We start from the raw sequence: 22,083 nt of genomic DNA on the forward strand, positions 1-22,083 counted from the left end.
CATACAGGAAACGCACCTCAGTGACAAAGACAGACACTACCTCAGAGTAAAAGAATAGAAAACAATTTTCCAAGCAAATGGTCCCAAGAAACAAGCTAGAGTAGCCATTCTAATATCAAATAAAATCGTTTTTCAACCAAAAGGAATCAAAAAAGGATAAGGAAGGACATTTCATACTTATCAAAGGAAAAATCTATCAAGATGAACTCTCAATTCGGAACATCTATGCTCCAAATGCAAGGGCACCCGCATATATAAAGGAAACTTTACTAAAGCTTAAAGCACACACTGCACCTCACACAATAATAGTGGGAGACTTCAACACCCCACTTTCAGCTATGGACAGATCGTGGAAACAGAAACTAAACAGAGACACGGTGAAATTAACAGAAGTTATGAACCAAATGGATTTAACAGATATCTATAGAACATTTCATCCTAAAACAAAAGAATATGCCTTTTTCTCAGCACCTCATGGTACCTTTTCCAAAATAGACCATATAATTGGTCACAAAACAGGCCTCAACAGATACAAAAAGATTGAAATAATCCCTTGCATCCTATCAGATCACCATGGATTAAGACTGGTTTTTAATAATGAAAAAAAAAAAAAACAATGGAAAGCCCACATATATGTGGAAACTGAACAACGCTCTACTCAGTGATGACTTGGTCAAGGAATAAATAAAGAAAGAAATTAAAGACTTTTTAGAATTTAATGAAAATGAAGACACATCATACCAAAACTTGTGGGACTCCATGAAAGCAGTGCTAAGAGGAAAACTCATAGCTCTAAGTGCCTACAAAAAGAAACTGGAGAGAGCATACACTAACAACTTGACAGCACACCTGAAAGCTCTAGAACAAAAAGAAGCAAATATACCCAAGAAGAGTAGACAGCAGGAAATAATCAAACTCAGGGCTGAAATCAACCGAATAGAAACAAAAAGAAAAATATCAACAAAACCAGGAGCTGGTTCTTTGGGAAAATCAACAAGATAGATAAACCCTTAGCCATACTAACCAGAGGGCACAGAGACAGTATCCAAATTAATAAAATCAGAACTGAAAAGGGAGACATAACAACAGAAACTGAAGAAATTTAAAAAAAAATCATCAGATCCTACTACAAAAGCCTATACTCAACAAAACTGGAAAACCAATCCTACATCCTATAGGGGGCTAATATCCAATATATACAAAGAACTCAAAAAATTAGACTCCAGACAACCAAATAACTCTATTAAAAATGGGGTACAGAGTTAAACAAAGAATTCTCATCTGAGAAAACTTGAATGGCCGAGAAGCACCTAAAGAAATGCTCAATATCCTTAGTCATCAGGGAAATGCAAATCAAAACAACCCTGAGATTCCACCTCACACCAGTCAGAATGGCTAAGATCAAAAACTCAGGTGATAGCAGATGCTGGCGAGGATGTGGAGAAAGAGGAACACTCCTCCATTGTTGATGGGATTGCAAGCTGGAACAACCACTGTGGAAATCATTTCCTCAGAAAATTGGACATAGCATTACCTGAGGACCCAGCTATACCACTCCTTGGCATATACCCAGAAGATGCTCCAACATATAACAAGGACATATGCTCCACTATGTTCATAGCAGCCTTATTTATAATAGCCAGAACCTGGAAAGAACCCAGATGTCCTTCAACAGAGGAATGGATACAAAAAAATGTGGTATGTTTACACAATAGAGTATTATTCAGCTATTAAAAATAATGAATTTGAGAAATTCTTAGGTAAATGGATGGAACTAGAAATTATCATCTTGAGTGAGTTAACCCAATCACAAAAGAACACACATGGTATGCACTCACTGATAATTGGATATTAGCCCAAAAGCTCACAATATCCAAGATTCAACTCACAGACCACGTGAACCTCATGGACAAAGAAGACCAAAGTGTGGGTGCTTCGGTCCTTCTCAGAAGGAGTAACAAAATACTCATGGTAGCAAATATGGAGGCAAAGTGTGGGGCAGACACTGAAGGAGGGGCCATCCGGATACTGCTCCACCTGGGTATCCATCCCATGTGCAGTCACCAAGGAAAGAGCTGAGGTGTATGACAGGAAGTGCATGCTGACAGGAGCCTGATATAGCTGTCTTCTTAGAGGTCTGCCAGAGCCTGAAATATACAGAGGTGGATGCTCACAGCTAACCACTGAACTGATCAAGGGGTTCTCAATGGAGGAGTGAGAGAGAAGACTGAAGGGGCTGAAGGGGTTTGTGGCCCCATGGGGACAGCAACAATACCAACCAACCAGAGCTCCCAGGGTCTAAACCACCAGCCTGGGAGCACATAGGGAGGGACCCATGGCTCCAGCTGTATATGTAGGGGAGGATGGCATTGTTGGGCATAGGCAGGAGAGGAAGTCCTTGGTCCAGTGAAGGCTGGACACCCCAGTGTGGGGCAAATCGTGGGTAGGGAGGTGGGAATGGGAGGGTGGGTGGGGCACATTCTCATAGAAGCAGGAAGAGGGGGGATTGGATAGCCGGGTTCCTGGGTAGGGGAGAATAGGTGAAGGGGATCACATCTGAAATATAAATAAAATATCCAATAAAAAAAATAAATAAAAAAAAAGAGCAAAATGAAACTAAGGAAGTGTTGTTATGAAGGTTTTACCAATAAGCTCACTTAGAAAATGATAAGTTTCACAAAAGTAAAATTTATCTTCAGGAGCATTGTCCCCGTCAGGCAGCTTAAAGAACCCAACCCTGGCCGACAGCCACTGATCAAGCCCTCTCTATTATCAGGGAGAGCATAAGTTCTGCCAGGCGGGTAGGGTGACCCTGGCCAACAGCTGCCCTGGAAAAGGCAGCCGAGGTCGGTCTCAGAGATAATTTCTGCATCATAAATCTCTCCATTTGTCTAAACAACCAAGCCACGGAATTACTGTCTCTGTAAATTATGTTTAATTGCTCAAAGTGTAACTTGGGACTGCAAAGCTACGTTATAAGTTGCCTGGGATTTCTGTTCCAGGTGAATTCTCTTCCATGTATTATTAGCCTGAACTTGCGTGCTATTGGTGTTGCAATATTATTAAAGAGTTTTTTTTCTTTTAGTAGTCTCTAAGTGCTTGGAGTGATTTTTTCACTGGGGAGGCATAATAACCCTCTCACAGCACTTAGTTAAACAAATACATCACTCTGCTGTCAGCGGCGTGGTGTTTCCTCACTGCTACGTAAGGTGAGGGTGAGCAAGGAAAAGTCCCCACAGCTATCCACGCGGAAATACTGGAGCGTCTCTGAGAATGGCGGAGCTTTTCTTCACTCTCCGTATGCTTTGCTTGTTGGGACTGGGGTTCCAGAAAACTCGACAGTGTCGAAAGCTACCCCTAAGCTTGTGGGTTCTTAACCCTTGAATCTGAAAAATGAAATTTGTGGATCTCAGAGGGATAGCGAGCAGAGGGAGTGGGGGAAGCTTCTGAAGATCGGGTGGAGAAGTAAGATACCAGTGAGCAGCTGGTCTGGGGCTTCTTAAAGGACTTGTGGTAGAAACTAGACAGAGGCCCAGGAAAAGAGATGAGCTGGTCAGTCCAGTTGGCCCAACCACAGGATGTCCAGGTGCCTTGCTCAGTTTCAGTCACGTAGTCAAACACAGCCTCTGGCAGAGGCCCTCATTTAGCACTTGACAGAGAAACTGGAACCAAAACTGCCCTGACATTCCTGGCCTCCAGCAAGGACGTTTTCAGTTGGGAGTGTTGCTCTGGGATCCCTGCCCTACCTGACCAGTTTCTCTCAACCCCTCATCTGTATGAAAGCTTTTTAATACAGTGCAAAGAAAACATTGTTTTATTATATATATATAAAAATAACTCACTGGGAAAATATATTTTTCCTAATTGCGAACTACATATTTAAAATTTATATGTATAATACATACATTGTCTTGAAGGAAACTTTAGCCGTTATTACATTTCACCATTAATATTTTGGTTATTTCTTTTTAAGATGAAAGCATTTTTCCTTGTGAAAGTAAAGCAATGTTTTCCTCTAATTTTCTAACATATTATATAATAATAAACCAGTCCATTTAAAAAAACATCCTCTCAGTGTCTTCCAAATCATGTATATGTGGCTTGTTTGAAACATGATCTATTTTGAGACTATATTTTGCATCTGGTTATTTCCACAAGACTCTGTGATGCAGCTGGCCATGGTGTGGAGACACTGTCTTGCAAAGAGAATGTGCTTCATGAAGAAAATAATCACAACTCCGATTCTGAGTTTTATCTGTTTCATTCTTCCATTGTTAAGCTTATTTCTGTAAATGGGATATAAAGTCTCCATTCTATTTAAGTGTTTGAGGCTAGAATGCATCCTGCCTTGTACGTGTTACTTCAGTATCAGGTGAGATCTCTTTGGCAACCCAGAGATGCTAAGAGAAGCCAGTGGGGTGGAGCAACATGTTGATCTCTTCATTGCAACCAGAAACCAGTCTCTGGGCTTACTCTGGCCCCCGCACTGATGCCCTGTTTCCCACTTCTTAAGTATCATCAGGAGTTCATTGGTGGTCTGGGATTTAGCCAGATGTGAAGTGTTGTTGAGATGGTGCTGACTCAGAACACCTCACCACCTGGGCCCTTTGGGTTGCCCTGAGGTACAGCCTTTCTCAAAAGTGGGCTAAAGCTTTCTCTTTTCTCTATACTCCAAAACTAAGTGTTACTTTAGTAAAGACCTCAAACAGTGAACAGTGGGGTCTTTCCCCCACCCCCACACCATTTCTTCTCATTGCTGTCACTATGGATTCATGGGTTTTTAGTTCACAGTCTGTGAATTTCAGAAGCTAGAGAAATGATTCCACTGGTAAAATGCTTGCTACACAAACACAAGTTATTGAATTCTAGTCCCAATACTTCTTTGGGACGGGTAAGACAAGATGAAGCATATTTATAATGCCAACCAACCAACCAACCTAGTCTACTCCATGTTCTACGAGCCCCAAGCCAGGGATAGACCCTACCTCAATAAACAAATCAAATGATTCCTGGGGAAATGACCTCTGACCTCCACTAGCATGCACACACACACATGCATATACACATGCGTATGCAATTACATACACACAAACCTGCTCAAACCCATATAAATAAATTCAATGGGTTTTTAATGAACCACAGCCACAGAATATGAGTGCTTGCCCAATGGGATATTCTTTAAGTCGGGTCCTGATCCTTTTTTATGCAACTTGATACATTTTTGGATGTCTCCTTTTGGTACACAAGATCTAGATGTTTTTCACAAGAAATGGTGCAAAAGACTAAAATCCAAATTCTAAGAGAGGAGACTGTTAACTCAGTGACATTATATCTTAGATGTTTTGATGCACAGAATTAGAAGAATACATATATGTGTCATAAAAAAAAAACCCATGAGTTCACACTGATAACTTCTAACTCACGTTTGTCATTACATATTGGTTTTGTGCTTTGCACTTACTGCAGGAGATTTCTCCACTTGAATCTTTGTATTCTTTGCTCTGTCTTTACTGTTTTCCTTGTTTGAGGAGACTGACTTTGAGTATGTGAGCTGTTCTGCTGGATCTATTACTTTCTCTTCTCCACTTCAAATATGCCTTTATTTTATTTTGCCAACTTTTCTGATGTCTGTGTATATCTAACTATGGTTTCCACAGGTTGGTGTACTCCTAGGTTCCTTCCCATTTTACTTTCATCTATAATTTTTCTGTCATTTTTTTTCCTGATCTTCCCACACAGATTTTTAACTCTTGTTGCCTTCCCAGCCCATATATATATATATATATATATATATATATATATATATATATATTTCTGCTTTGAAATTTTTCCTACAGAGGTGATTAGAGACTGGTTTTATTTTTTTTCAATTTTGTTTTTTATTAATTGATGAATAGCAACTGCACATATCTTGGGTGATATACTGTGATGTTCTGATGCATGAATATGTTTTATGATTAAGTCAGGGCAGTTAGCATAGCCTTTACTTCAAATGGTTTTGGTTTTTGTTTGGGCTGAGAACGTTTTAGGACCTCTCCTGTAGCTTTTTGGAAGTGTGTGAAATGCAATTCCTAATCATCACTTTTCTATTGTGACAAGAACCTCTGTACTTACCTCTTCACTGTGAGGTACATTATTTTTGTAATCACAATTCGTCTTTCTGAAATCGGACTCTCCTTGGTCATCGAAACTGCACCCCTGCCTTTTACTTACCTTAAGACTGCCTAGAAGAGACATCCTACAGCAGAAATCCTCAGGACATTTTATATCTGTCTACTCTTATCTTGAGCCTGGAGTTCTCCTGAGATAGGCTATTAGGTATAATTTGAAGTAAAAAGATTCCAGGAAACAAAACTAAATGGGGTGGGGAGAGGCAAAGAACCAGGCTACTAGGCTCAGAAAAGTCTTTCAGGACATTGATAAACAAATCAGTGTTGTTTCTGGATAGCTCTAGTAATCACTGAATAAAGAAACCTATTATCTGAAGGAAAAAAAATATTGTTTTTGAGACAGGGTCTCATGATACAACCTTGGTTGGCCTGGAGCTTGCTATGTATACCAGGTTTGTCTTGAACTCACAAAGATCCTCTTGCCCCTGCTTTCTGAGTGCTGGAGAAAGGTGTGTGGCATCATGTCTGTCAACAATGTTTTCAGTTTATTTTATATAATATATATATATATATATATATATATATATCACTTACTCCTTGCATTTTTGCCTAAACTATAAAGAAACCTTATTTTAAAGGACAACTATATCAAGGCCTAGGGAAATGGTACCTCAGTGAAAGGGCTGGCTGTGACATTCTGATGTGACCTCAGTTTGCATCCCTAAAAACCACACCAAAGACAGACATAATAACGCACGTATCTGTGACGCCAGTACTTCTGCACAGACATGAGGGTCAGAGATGGAAAGTTCTCCAGAGGCGTGTGGGTCAGCTACCCTGGAATACCCAGCAGTGAACAGCAAAAGACCAGTCTCCCAAACAAAGTGAAAGGCAGGACTGGCATTCAAGGTTGTCCTCTGACCTACATAGTCAGATTGTTCCAGGATACACATAAGCACACACACACACACACACACACACACACGTACACACACAAGTGCACACATGTGTGCCCACACACAGATGCATGCACACAATAAAAACAGTTTTATTTTTCCTTAATGCATTCTGAAGATACTTGATTTTAAAGCTACTTGAGATTCCCCTAGATTTACCCTAATAATTTATAATTATTATCATAACCAGCTTCATTTGTTTTGTTTGCCTTTCATTTCAGCAGCTGATATTTTTATTAAATTGTATTATTTCATAGATAGTGACATGGCAACAGGATTCAGGCCGAAAGCCTGTCTTCCGCCCATCCCTCCTGTGCCTCGTGGTGCCCTAACAGAGAGGGCCACAGCTATCATATCCTTCTTGTCTGCCCCTCTAGTGCTTGGTTTTGTATGTATTTCCCCCTTTCCTCCACAAAGAACACCAAATTATGCATTTATCTGTTGTTTGTTTATGGTTGCACTCCGTGGCTTACATCCTGGCCACCTCTCCTTGACAGTTAACCACCCCATCCACCCTGTTATGACTGTAAATTGCACTTTACTGAGCTGCCTCACATGGTCCCTTATGAAGATGTTCCCTGTGTTTAGGGAGTAGGTGACCCAGGATGATAGAATCCAGAAAAAATGGATTCTTATGCTGTCCCTTGCAACAGAGGCACACAGTGGTCCCTTAGTGCCCATGAGAGATGGGTCCCGAGACCCTCACATATATGAACTCCACAGATGCTCAAGTCTTTTATATGAAGTAGCATGGTGTTTACATATGACACATACACATTATCCATCTTCCTGTACATTACCTCTAGATTGTCTGGAGTACCAAGCCCAATGGGATGTCAGTAGTTGGTTCCCCACACAGTGTTTAGGCAACAATGTCAAAGACCAAGGTCTGTGGGTGGGTGTTCAGTATAGGCATAGATTTTTCTCAAATATTTGTTTCCTATGCAGCAGGCTGCCTCTGAAGACGCGGAACCTGTGGATATGCAAGCAGGGTGTAGCATTTATTTCTTTGCTTCATCCAAAACACTCTGAATAGAAAGCAAGAATGTTCAGAAGGCTCTGCCCAACTCTGCTTTGTACAGTATCGGTGGCAGCAGGATGTTTGGCTTTTGATGTGGTTGGTTCTACCTCCTGGCAACAAAGTAAACAGTGGCATATGCTCCCGTGTGGACAGTGATTAAGAAGAGCCTCCTCCATGGAAAATCCCAGAATGAATGACATTTGGGCCCCAGAACTTGATTTTCCAGTTCACCTACTACTTCTCTGAGCTTCCTGTCATCACTCTATTAAGTTCTTTCTCCTGCTTGACTATGCTAGGAACTCTGACCTAAATATTCTTTTGGAAAAGTAGTAACTCAACAATACTATAATTAGAGAGTGGGGATGAGAATGGAACTCCTGTTCCTTTGTAATAAATTAACTTTGGTCCACTTTTGGTCTTTCCTTGACATTTCTTTTATCCTCATTCTTTTTGCTTTAAAAATGATAAAAAAATAAATAAATAAAATAAACCGGTGGTTTGAATTCGATGATTTGCTTCTGTGTGGGAGGACCGCTGCTGAAGACACAGAGGAGCTCTGGACCTCTGCCCATACGCATTAACCAGGTTCCACGCGTCTTCCTTGGTTGGCGGCCAAGGTGGCCTCGCAATGGACTGCTCTCAAGAGAGGAGTTCTTATAAACGATATTTAAAAATGTAAATCTCCCTCATTTCTGTCTTTAAAAGAAGACCTTTGTGCCCTAAGCTAGATGAGCTTGGCTGATTTCATAATTAGAAGTTAAAAAGCAAATCTCACACGCTTACGATGATGTCGCGAAGCCTGGAGGATGTCGTAGGAAGGGGTTTGGGTTTTCCCTCACGTGTAAAGGAGATGGAGCCGGTGTGCTGATGGACTGTCCTTCTTTAGACGAGTGGAAGGTCAGGAGACAGTTTTGTAACCTGTATGCCCAGGGCCAGAGCAGAGACAATCATCAAGAGACTAAAGAAAGACGGTAGCATCTCCTGATCCACCGTATTTGTTGTCATGGTTCACTCAGCCCCTTCCAGAATGGACAGAGCTTCGTGCCACTCCCGCTTTGTTATTATTATCATCCCTATTGTGAAAAGTCAGGACCAAACCTCAGCAGCACTGAACGTAAGTGTGTGCCGAGGTAGGCTTCTGAAAGACCAGTCATAACTCCCCAGACAGCATCCGTGCAGAGAAGCATCTCGGACAAATTCAGATGCCTCGGGGGAGGGGCGGGGTCGGGCACAAGGAGCCCCATGCCTCACTAGGGACTCTAATAGAATCTGGTACTGAAGGGGCTAGCCTGAACACATTCAAGAAGAGGGAGCAGTGAAAAGTCCGAGGAAGCTTGTGGGTACAGAGAGGTCAGACATTGCTGAATGCCTGTGTTAAGCCTGATGTGACCTCAGCGAGGATAAACAGCAGAGCCTTGGTTTTCTCCACCCTCTTTGTTTCTTTCCTACAGACGGGTGATCTCAGGAGCTTGGTAATGGCTCCACTCTCTACCCACTAACTAGCTCTGCCCTTGGGGTTAGGAAGCCCCCAGATGGGATCCTCTGATTAATACCAGAAGCCTTAACTCTGAGTTTTCATCTCTTGATTATCATTAATCTGTAGAGATTGAACCACTATTTGGAATTTGCATACACGTTCATAAATAAAACGTAGTTGGGAGCTTGAACTCCTCCCGAGGGACACTAGGTCTCGTCAGAGGGGAGTCTACCGCCCATGGCACTGTATGTTAGATATTACACAAATGGCGATTCTTGAAGTGTTAACGTCTGACATTTATGCCTCTCGGCTCTGATCCTCTGTGCTCCGCGTCAAAAGTGGAAAAGTCAAACAGCACTAGATGTTCCAAATCTGTTTGCTTTTCTTTCCCAAGAGAATCACCTTGCACTTCCCTGGGCAGTTTCACCGTGTAAACCATAAACGGATCCAACAAAGGTTCCTGGCAAGTGACATCCTAGAATTGAAGTTAATAACCGTTAGGGCAAGCCAGAATGTCTGACTTCACCTAGTGGGTCAAAGATTCCAGCATGCTTGCTCATGCTCCCTTGTTTCTTCCCACACTTAATTCATGACAGACTTTGATTGATGAAGTGCTGACACTTCTACAATATTATACAACACACATATAAATGAAAACAGCTTCATGCCAAGTAGGAACTCTGTGTGAATGAGTCTCACTAGGTGATCTTGGGAGTGGATATTTTATTGATTGTTCTTTGATGTGGACCTACCCTTCTCTACTGGAGAAAATAGGAATTGTTGAGCATATAATAATTAATATTTTGATATGTTTCCTGCTGTTTTCCCTACAGTCCTTATATTTTAAAATAATTGGAAATAGTAACACAATAAGACCCACGTGACAGGAAGGGTGATATGTAGGAGGAGCTAAGGTGGGAGGAGTAAGGAGAGGAAGAGGAGGAGCAAGGAGAGGAGGAAGAGAAGGAGAGGAGGAGCTAGGATAACAAGAGGGGGTTAGGAACATGGAGGTGGATGTTCACGTGTCTCCGCCAGTCAAACATAGTTGATATATCTAGGTTGAGTATTGTGTTACACTTCTGATTCTATGGGCATCTTGTTATTGAGCATTACCAAACTTATAAAGACTTTGATTAACATTAAAAATAGTATAAAAAAAAAGACCCACGTGAGAAGTAGGTACATTCTCTATGCACTATTCATGACCTCCATTGACCAGGAAGAGCTGGCCTAGTTTCTCTCTTCCATAGGGACAGTTTGACTGTTATCAATTGTGGCAGGTGGTATTTTTCAGCTTGCCACACACAACTCTAATTTAGTGAGAAGGTAGAATTGTCTCTTGGGAACTGATTGGTAAGAAATGAGCCATCTGTTTGGGAAAGCTGACATTCAGAGAGTAATCTCAAAGGGGCATGTGGTGTGATTCAAGTCACGAAGATTGTCAGAGCACACTTCCTTGTGCTGCACTTTGCTTGTCCTACAGTACAGTAGGAAACGGTACCTTTTCTCACTAAAGAGCTTTGAATGGGGGTGGACAGTTACAGTGCCAGCCCTTATCCAGTGATTCTCAATTTCCACCTGCATCAGAACCTTTGGGGAAGTTTGGGAAATCACAGAATCAAGTCTTCTTGGGTAGAGAAGATCTGTTGCACAGAGAGACTTTTAAACTGCACATGAGGCAATTTCGTGGCAGGTGGACCGCGAGCTCAACTCTGAGAAACGTTGGTGAGCTACACCGTGCTCCATTCAGCGGGGAAGCATCGCTGAGGGTCCAGGAGAAAATGACACTATGACTGAAAAACAGCATCAGCAGTGCCGGAGTCAGGAGCACACAGCACTCACATGCAGCAGACAGAGCACACAGCGCTCACATGCAGGAGACAGAGCACACAGCGCTCACATGCAGCAGACAGAGCACACAGCGCTCACATGCAGCAGACAGAGCACACAGCGCTCACATGCAGCAGACAGAGCACACAGTGCTCACATGCAGCAGACAGAGCACACAGCGCTCACATGCAGGAGACAGAGCACACAGCGCTCACATGCAGCAGACAGAGCACACAGCGCTCACATGCAGGAGACAGGAGCACACAGCGCTCACATGCAGCAGACAGAGCACACAGCACTCACATGCAGCAGACAGAGCACACAGTGCTCACATGCAGCAGACAGAGCACACAGCGCTCACATGCAGGAGACAGAGCACACAGCGCTCACATGCAGCAGACAGAGCACACAGCGCTCACATGCAGCAGACAGAGCACACAGCGCTCACATGCAGCAGACAGAGCACACAGTGCTCACATGCAGCAGACAGAGCACACAGCGCTCACATGCAGCAGACAGAGCACACAGCACTCACATGCAGGAGACAGGAGCACACAGCACTCACATGCAGCAGACAGAGCACAAAGCGCTCACATGCAGGAGACAGGAGCACACAGCGCTCACATGCAGCAGACAGAGCACACAGCGCTCACATGCAGCAGACAGAGCACACAGCGCTCACATGCAGGAGACAGGAGCACACAGCGCTCACATGCAGCAGACAGAGCACACAGCGCTCACATGCAGCAGACAGAGCACAAAGCGCTCACATGCAGCAGACAGAGCACACAGTGCTCACATGCAGGAGACAGAGCACACAGCACTCACATGCAGGAAACAGGAGCACACAGTGCTCACATGCAGCAGACAGAGCACACAGCACTCACATGCAGGAGACAGAGCACACAGTGCTCACATGTAGCAGACAGAGCACACAGCGCTCACATGCAGGAGACAGAGCACACAGCGCTCACATGCAGCAGACAGAGCACACAGTGCTCACATGCAGGAGACAGGAGCACACAGCACTCACATGCAGCAGACAGAGCACAAAGCGCTCACATGCAGGAGACAGGAGCACACAGCGCTCACATGCAGGAGACAGAGCACACAGCGCTCACATGCAGCAGACAGAGCACACAGCGCTCACATGCAGCAGACAGAGCACAAAGTGCTCACATGCAGCAGACAGAGCACACAGCGCTCACATGCAGGAGACAGGAGCACACAGCGCTCACATGCAGGAGACAGGAGCACACAGTGCTCACATGCAGCAGACAGAGCACACAGTGCTCACATGCAGCAGACAGAGCACACAGCGCTCACATGCAGCAGATAGAGCACACAGCGCTCACATGCAGCAGACAGAGCACACAGCACTCACATGCAGGAGACAGGAGCACACAGCACTCACATGCAGCAGACAGAGCACACAGTGCTCACATGCAGCAGACAGAGCACACAGTGCTCACATGCAGGAGACAGGAGCACACAGCGCTCACATGCAGCAGACAGAGCACACAGCGCTCATATGCAGGAGACAGAGCACACAGCGCTCACATGCAGGAGACAGGAGCACACAGTGCTCACATGCAGCAGACAGAGCACACAGCACTCACATGCAGGAGACAGGAGCACACAGCGCTCACATGCAGGAGACAGGAGCACACAGCACTCACATGCAGGAGACAGGAGCACACAGCGCTCACATGCAGCAGACAGAGCACACAGCGCTCACATGCAGCAGACAGAGCACACAGCACTCACCTGCAGGAGACAGGAGCACACAGTGCTCACATGCAGCAGAAGAGCACACAGCACTCACATGCAGGAGACAGGAGCATACAGTGCTCACATGCAGCAGACAGAGCACACAGCACTCACATGCAGGAGACAGAGCACACAGTGCTCACATGTAGCAGACAGAGCACACAGCGCTCACATGCAGGAGACAGAGCACACAGCGCTCACATGCAGCAGACAGAGCACACAGTGCTCACATGCAGCAGACAGAGTACACAGTGCTCACATGCAGCAGACAGAGCACACAGTGCTCACATGCTCACATGCAGGAGACAGGAGCACACAGTGCTCACATGCAGGAGACAGAGCACACAGCGCTCACATGCAGGAGACAGAGCACACAGTGCTCACATGCAGGAGACAGAGCACACAGTGCTCACATGCAGGAGACAGAGCACACAGCTCTCACATGCATTAGACAGAGCACACAGTGCTCACATGCAGGAGACAGAGCACACAGTGCTCACATGCAGGAGACAGAGCACACAGCTCTCACATGCAGCAGACAGAGCACACAGCGCTTACATGCAGGAGACAGAGCACACAGCGCTCACATGCAGCAGACAGAGCACACAGCGCTCACATGCAGCAGACAGAGCACACAGTGCTCACATGCAGGAGACAGAGCACACAGTGCTCACATGCAGCAGACAGAGCACACAGTGCTCACATGCAGGAGACAGAGCACACAGCGCTCACATGCAGCAGACAGAGCACACAGTGCTCACATGCAGGAGACAGAGCACACAGTGCTCACATGCAGGAGACAGAGCACACAGTGCTCACATGCAGGAGACAGAGCACACAGTGCTCACATGCTCACATGCAGGAGACAGATCACACAGCGCTCACATGCAGCAGACAAAGCACACAGCACTCACATGCAGGAGACAGGTGCACACAGCGCTCACATGCAGCAGACAGAGCACACAGTGCTCACATGCAGCAGACAGAGCACACAATGCTCACATGCAGCAGACAGAGCACACAGTGCTCACATGCAGCAGACAGAGCACACAGCGGTCACATGCAGGAGGCAGAGCACACAGCGCTCACATGCAGGAGACAGGAGCACACAGCACTCACATGCAGGAGACAGATCACACAGCGCTCACATGCAGCAGACAGAGCACACAGCACTCACATGCAGGAGACAGGTGCACACAGCGCTCACATGCAGCAGACAGAGCACACAGTGCTCACATGCAGCAGACAGAGCACACAGCGCTCACATGCAGCAGACAGAGCACACAGCGCTCACATGCAGGAGACAGGAGCACACAGCGCTCACATGCAGCAGACAGAGCACACAGTGCTCACATGCAGGAGACAGAGCACACAGTGCTCACATGCAGGAGACAGAGCACACAGTGCTCACATGCAGGAGACAGAGCACACAGTGCTCACATGCTCACATGCAGGAGACAGAGCACACAGCGCTCACATGCAGCAGACAGAGCACACAGCGCTCACATGCAGCAGACAGAGCACACAGCGCTCACATGCAGCAGACAGAGCACACAGTGCTCACATGCAGGAGACAGAGCACACAGCGCTCACATGCTCACATGCAGCAGACAGAGCACACAGTGCTCACATGCAGCAGACAGAGCACACAGCGCTCACATGCAGCAGACAGAGCACACAGCGCTCACATGCAGCAGACAGAGCACACAGCGCTCACATGCTCACATGCAGCAGACAGAGCACACAGTGCTCACATGCAGCAGACAGAGCACACAGTGCTCACATGCAGGAGACAGAGCACACAGCACTCACATGCAGGAGACAGAGCACACAGCGCTCACATGCAGCAGACAGAGCACACAGCGCTCACATGCAGCAGACAGAGCACACAGCGCTCACATGCAGCAGACAGAGCACACAGCGCTCACATGCAGCAGACAGAGCACACAGTGCTCACATGCAGCAGACAGAGCACACAGCACTCACATGCAGCAGACAGAGCACACAGCGCTCACATGCAGCAGACAGAGCACACAGTGCTCACATGCAGCAGACAGAGCACACAGCGCTCACATGCAGCAGACAGAGCACACAGCGCTCACATGCAGCAGACAGAGCACACAGTGCTCACATGCAGCAGACAGCACAAAGCACTAACAGTAATGGCAGTTTGCATTTGTTCAGCACTGAACAGTTTTCAAAATTCTTCACATATATTGTCTCTGTATCACCTGTGTGAGAGAGGCAAGAGAGGAAATGACATTTCCATTTCATGTAAAAAGAGAAAGGGGGTAAGAGGAAGGGGAGAGGGAGAGGAAATGGGGGGAGAGAGGGAGAAAGTGGGAGAAGAAAGGAAGAGGGGGAAAGAGCCTAAGTTCCTCACGTTGCTATGTCTGCTAGATGACAAACGTGGAGTGCATATAAGACTTTTGGAAGCCTCTGCTGGATGGAGGGAAGCTACTGCAAGTTCACATCTGTCCTGGGAAACGTCGGCCTAAAGCTACACTCAGAGAACATTTATTGCTGTCTTTATCAGACAGAAAAATTCGGGGATACTATATATGTTCGTCCATAGGATCCTGATTAAAGAAAAAATAGAAAAACTATCATGTATCATGCACTTGGAAGTTCTGAAAGGTCATTTTTTTTTTTGCACCAAGAGATTAAAAAAACAAAAAAGGACTAATATGAGAGACAGAGAGGGGAGGAGGAGCAAAAGAGAATATTGGCTACTGTTATTTGGTATTTTCTTTGGTATTATTCTAAATAAATACCTTGGAACTAAGATCCTTCAATAGACCTTTTACTGGATTATAAATAGAATGCAAAGTTGAGAAGATGTTGTCTCTAAGTCAAATTGTATATGAATGTGAGACATAGCTGATATAGGAAAGGAAAAAGAAAACCCCGGCTCTGCCTTATCTGTAATTGTCCTGTTTATTATATTCCATTTCATGCATAAATATGACAATAATATAGCAAAAAATATTAGTTTATATGAGTCAAATATCACAAAATGAAGCCAGGTTTAAAAAATAATATTTTTACACTTGTCGAGGTCTGAGAGTTGAGTCGTTGAGTCTTGAACCAGAATTTAAAGTGGAAGAAAGAAACCATTAACTGACCACAACCATAAACCATCTACTTAGTATCTTAATATTTACTGTATAATTTTTCAAAATTGAGTAACATTCAACTTTCAACCAAGCACTGTGTACCTACCCTGGGGGGGGGGGGTAAGCCCTAGAGGTACAGAGATATTGGAATGAGGTCTCCAGCCAGGGGAAGCTATCGGACTATACTTTTCAAACTGCAATCAATTCTGTTCAGAGTAAAACAAGTATAGGAGCCCTCCTCAAATTGTGGACCTTCATTTAAAAAGAGACTCTGAGATGAGAAGGCCAGCATCTGTAGAGGCCCGTTCATAATTAGTATCATCATCATCATCACCACCACCACCATCATCAATACCATCAACATCACTTATTTTGGGGACAGGGTCTCAGTTGTCCCAGACTGTCCTCAATCTCACTGTGTAGCTGAGAATGACCTTGAGTCACAGATATGCATCATCTGTTGTTTGCTGAAGCAATGAAAGCCCAGGAGTGCTGATATGTGCCTGTCAACCTAGCACTTCGGCGGTAGATGCAGAAGTATCAGGAATTCAAAGCCAAAGCAAGCCTCAACCAATTGTGAGTCTGAAGCTAGCCTAGGCTACATGAGAGCCTGTCTCAGAAAACACACACACACACACACACACACACACACACGAGAGAGAGAGAGAGAGAGAGAGAGAGAGAGAGAGAGAGAGAGAGATTTTTCTCTGTAAGTGACTGTCATTACTGAAGTTTTTGAGAGGGCATAGACTGCCTGCCTTCATGTATTTAATGGTTTTGAAGCTGGAGAAAAATGTCATCTAATTTTACATGGGTGACAATTTCTTAATCATAGATTCTGCTTAGGAAGCTGGTGACGGTAAGGTGAGTCCTTTGGGGGGGGGGGTCCCTGTCTCTGAAGGGACAGTTTCAGGGGCTCCTGGACCACCAACAGCATCTGTGGCCACCAGCAAATTAACCTTGTCCTAGAAGTTTGTTCTTGTCAAATGCAGATGTGGCAACATTTACACAGCAAATATTTTTAGAGCACCTGCACCGCCCAGAAGTCCCATGTGAGAACCTGGAGTTGCGTACCTCAGTCATCCTTTCGGACAATTCTGATGCATGCGTGGGTTTACAACACACTGGCTTAAATCAAACATGTGCTGCGCTCAGCCTCTGTCCCCAGAAGACTTATTTTGTCCGATGGAAGTTCAAACATGAGTGCATTGCACACTTCTCTTGGCAGTTCTTAGAGATAGGCAAAGAACGGATCCTGTGGTTTGAAGATGGGAGGTGTGGTGTAAGGTGAGGATAAACATTTCTAGTCTTACAAAGGGCAAATTCTTCTATTCACACCAACGTGTTTATAGCTCCCAGCATGCATGATACACTAGGGCAGTGGCTTCACTTCAGTCAGTAGGGTAGTTTGGATATAGGTCCCAGCCTATGCGCTCCAATTACTTCACTGACTAATAGGACTTGAGGTTTATTTTGTTGTTGTTGTTAGTCGTTCCATTAGAGTTGTGAGATTTTTTAATAAAACGCCATGTCCGCATGCATCTTATGAAACCAGAGGAGAGAAAATTCACTCTGGGGTGGCGTCTTTTAACCTCCAATTGCTGCTCTGAGTGGAGAGAGATCAATTTTTGTTACTGATCAGCCACTCTGCTAACAATTTCTCTGAGACACATTTCTTTCACAACGAGTAGAGAAATCTTTGTTCTGAACAGTCTCTAGGCTTGGGAGTCACACGAGAAACAGTTTTTGCAAGTCATTGCTCTCTGGAATAGTTGCATGGAGCCTTGCCTTGTGAGCAAGCACGGGCACACAGGCGTGTGTGCGCACGTCTGTGCGTGTGTTCGTGTGCGTGTGCGTGTGCGTGTACGTGTGTGTGTGTGTGTGTGTGCGTGTACGTGTGTGTGTGTGTGTGTGTGTGTGTGTGTGTGCGCGCGCACGCGCGCGTGTGTGCTTTAAAATGACAGTCATTATTTCCTTGAGCATTTATCATAGGCAGGTCTTTTTCTATGTAATTGTCTCACAAGTTACATGTCTCACATTCAAATTCTAGCCTTGCATGACACCACAAAGCCCTCAATCCAGTAATGATGCCCAGAGTCCTGAGATTAATATTCTACTCGTGCAGATTGCTATGTATGGGTGAGACTCATCTGGCAGAACTTGCTGCTCTTGCAACTGAGCAAAACCTTCATCTTCTCTCTACTCTGGATCCTGTGAAAGCTGCCTGTTTTAAGCTGACAGTTTACTCTCATTGAACAGTGTTTGTATAAGAAGCCTGTAGAACGGGTTGATGCATGTAAACATGGTTTACTGGATTCGAGTGACATGGAACAAAATGTTGGTTTAAGGACTCTATGCACCCCATGGCAAGTTGAAGAAACATTAGCCATATTTTTAAAGCTACTCATTGTGGCCTGATGAAGGTGACATAGCTTCACAGTGTATCTACAAGTCACTGTCACTTTATAATGGTTTAGGAATTACCATTTATAAATGGTAATTTGCAAACTTTCAATTTTATAATATTTAATTACACAGGTCTTTTTTTGTCATCACAGAAAAGATATAGAAAGTAATTAAGTGACAGTTTCTGTGGTAAGAAAAGTATGAGGCAAAAAAAAAAATTAACATAATTTGAATCCTTCCTTCTCTTTTCTCCCCCCTCCCCTCCTCCCTTCCCTCTTCTTCTTCCTTTCCCTCTCCTTCCTCCCTTTCTTCCTCTCCTCAGATAAACTCTTACTGAGCCCTGGCTGACTTGAAATTGCTATGTAGACCAGGCTGGTCTCAAACTTAGAGAAAGCGTCCTTCGTCTGCTTCCCAAGTGCTGAGATTAAAGGCATGCGCCATCACATCTAGCCTGTGATCCTTTTGACTTACATACTGGAAATGCCAAATGCTTAGAAAAGGGGCTATGTAATCATTGTTAGAAATGCTGCTTTTCATCCACAAATAAATATTTATTTTTTTAGCCTCAAAATTAAATTAATTTTCAGAAAATGAATCCATTCAATATTGCTTAAGTTACTAATTTTTTTTGACAGAAGTGTAAAGGAAATGCCTAAATCAAACTGTTATTGTATCAAATATCAAGGTCATCTCTTTATGTATAGCTTTGGGAAATAGAATGAAGAATTAAGTTACCTGTAAAGTCTAACTATATTTACACAGTTACTTATGAAAAATAAAACTAGACATTATTCAAACCAATGTATGACCCAATTATTTTTAAATATATTGCTTGAAACTAATTTCTTTTTACCCTCTCTTTCCTCCATTAAACCCCTCTCATGCCCATCTCTTGAGTTGAGCCTCTATTTTTTGATCATTATTGTTACACACACACACACACACACACACACGTGTGTGTATGTGAATGTTCAAATAAATATAAATTCAGCTTGCTGAGTTGGTTTTGTTGCTTGTATGTGTGTGGGTTCAGGAATGACAATTGTATCGGAGAACTAATAAGAGAGTTCATCTGTGGGAGAGACTAATATTTTTTTCCTCACAGTGGGCAATAATTGTCTGTCTAGGGCTGGGACCCTTCAAAGAATTTCCCCTTCCATACTAACCTTAATGTTGTCGTTCTTCTGGTCTTCTTTATGCAGCCATTTCTAGGAGAGACTCAGAAGAATTGCTGGTTCTGGCTCTTGCAGTCTTGCTGCCCCATGTCCACAATGTTCCCTGAGCCATGGATGAAGGAGCTGTGGTGGAGATGTATCTTCTGGGATGGAGCATCTGTTGATCTCTGTCACGTCCTTTGTGGTTGTCTGCGATGGCCTCCTTTTGCTTCTTTGATGAGGAACGGTGGTCATATTCACCGTAGAAAGGGTTGTGAGTTTGGAAATAGGCTTGTGGGATTGTTGATGGCAGAAAAGGTTCAATCATATGATAGAACATGATACAAGCATCCTTTCAGAAGTGTCTGTCTTTTACAAAACTTGGAACACGGGAAATGTTTAGAAAACAACTATAAGAGAAAAGGCAAGACGCAAAATTGTTTATGAAAAAATATGTAAATGCATAAACAGTAGAAAGTGGTGGAGCGACTGGGAGTTAGGGTTGAGATTAATCAACATTTTAACAAGGAGCATATAAGTGTTTTATTAAGAATAAAATATTATTCCAATTTAAAGATCTCCTGATCCAATTGCCTTTCAATGACTGCATCTGTCCTCTAGAGACCAAGCTCTAAATACATGAGCCTTTTGAGGATCATTTTATATCTAGGCCGTAACGTAGATATTTGAGTGGACAGGGTTTTTTTTTTAATGATGTATTCATATATCATTAATGTAATACGTTCTTTGGAAGTTTTGTATTAAAAGATACTGCTTTTAAGGTCCGTTGTTGTCACACTGAAAACGGAGCAGAAGGTTTATGTTACAGAGCATGTTCTCAATAATAGTCATTTAAGAAAAGAACAAATGAGTCTGAGATGGTACCCCAGGCTGTGAGGTGGACAGCTCACTGCCTTGCCACTTTCACACTCAAACTCTTAGATATCTCTGTTTTATCATCAAACTTATATATTTTCCGTCATATTTTGCAAATATTTATTCTTTTTTTCTAAGCATTCTCCCAGAAGATAACCCCGTTAAGATTAAGACCACAATTGAATCCACCGTATAGAAAATGAATGACTTGCCGTTTTCAGCCAATAAAAATTATTAGACTGAATTTGCACACAATTGTTTAAAAACATAAAAAATATGAGCCTTCCCTGCTGTTCATAGCTTGGCAGCCAAATTCATGGACATTATATAATAAACTGTTGCGCTTACTGGAGCCCGATGTTGGACGCCAAACTGTTGCAGCCCGTACTGCCCGTTCCGGTCCGAGGGTCAGGGTCTAGCGAGAGAGAGAGTGGGGATAAAGGGGAAGAGACGCGAAGAATGGAGACAAGACAGAGATTCTGATCAAGTCTCGTTTATTGAAGGGAATTCGGAGCTATTTATAGGCTTTTGCCACGTGCCTTGTAGGCGCGTGGATACCACGTGCCTTGCAGGTGTTGATATGACGTAAGCCTTACAGGCGTCTATAGCGTGGACAGCACGTGCACCGCAATGCCTTGCAGGCGTGGATAGCACATGCGCCTTATGAGCATGTATGGTGTAGATAGCACGTGGACAGCACATGAACTGCATGCCTTGCAGGCGTGACTACCACGTGCACCTTGCAGCTGGGGGCAGTAAACAGCAACACAAAATATGTGGGATATCAGAGTGTGTTTCAGCTGTTGTAGGCTATTGAAAACCAAATCTTTCGTCAGGGTATATGGTTCCAGATGACTGCAAAGTTGATCTAGCCGCTTTCTGCTAAAGTCGGCTCCCAACAATAAACAATGCTCAAACTGTTGTTTCCTATTGTCTTCTTGGTGAAATGTTTGAAACTTGGAGGTTCCATAATTCAGCCCTCATTGGGATAGAGCCCAGTGAGGTCTTAGAGGGTAGATACTCTTAAATCTAGAAAAACAAAGTGACAGGGCCCACCCACTTAGAAAAACAACTCTGTCTTTCACAGTCGTTAACTGCTTTATCCATTTGGATCATATTTCTGTTATTAGCTGCTTTCCCCAACTCTCTCTTCTGGAAAGTTTGTCCTTTTCAGCAGATGCAAGCTAATTAGCTTATGGTATCTCAGGATAAAAAGTATCCTTTAAGCATTTAAGATTTATTGTTTATTTATTTTCCCCCATGGTTTTATGCTAAGAAGAGGCTAATTTGGGGGAAATGTAAATATAATACAACCAGGACTAGTTTGAAACTCAAACTAAAATGTGCACACACACATAACTACACGT

The 22,083-nt window shown here is 44.0% G+C and overlaps 1 long non-coding RNA gene across 1 annotated transcript; it reads left to right on the forward strand.

Annotated features, from left to right (window-relative positions):
* The first annotated feature begins 2,796 nt into the window (after positions 1 to 2,796).
* On the forward strand, positions 2,797 to 8,581 carry LOC143440706 (uncharacterized). Its single transcript, XR_013108182.1, has 2 exons — positions 2,797 to 3,002; positions 8,015 to 8,581. It is a non-coding gene; the product is annotated as an uncharacterized LOC143440706 (long non-coding RNA).
* Positions 8,582 to 22,083: the final 13,502 nt, after the last annotated feature.

Source organism: Arvicanthis niloticus, chromosome 30, assembly GCF_011762505.2.
Source record: "Arvicanthis niloticus isolate mArvNil1 chromosome 30, mArvNil1.pat.X, whole genome shotgun sequence".
In the NCBI taxonomy this organism is placed as follows: domain Eukaryota; kingdom Metazoa; phylum Chordata; class Mammalia; order Rodentia; family Muridae; genus Arvicanthis; species Arvicanthis niloticus.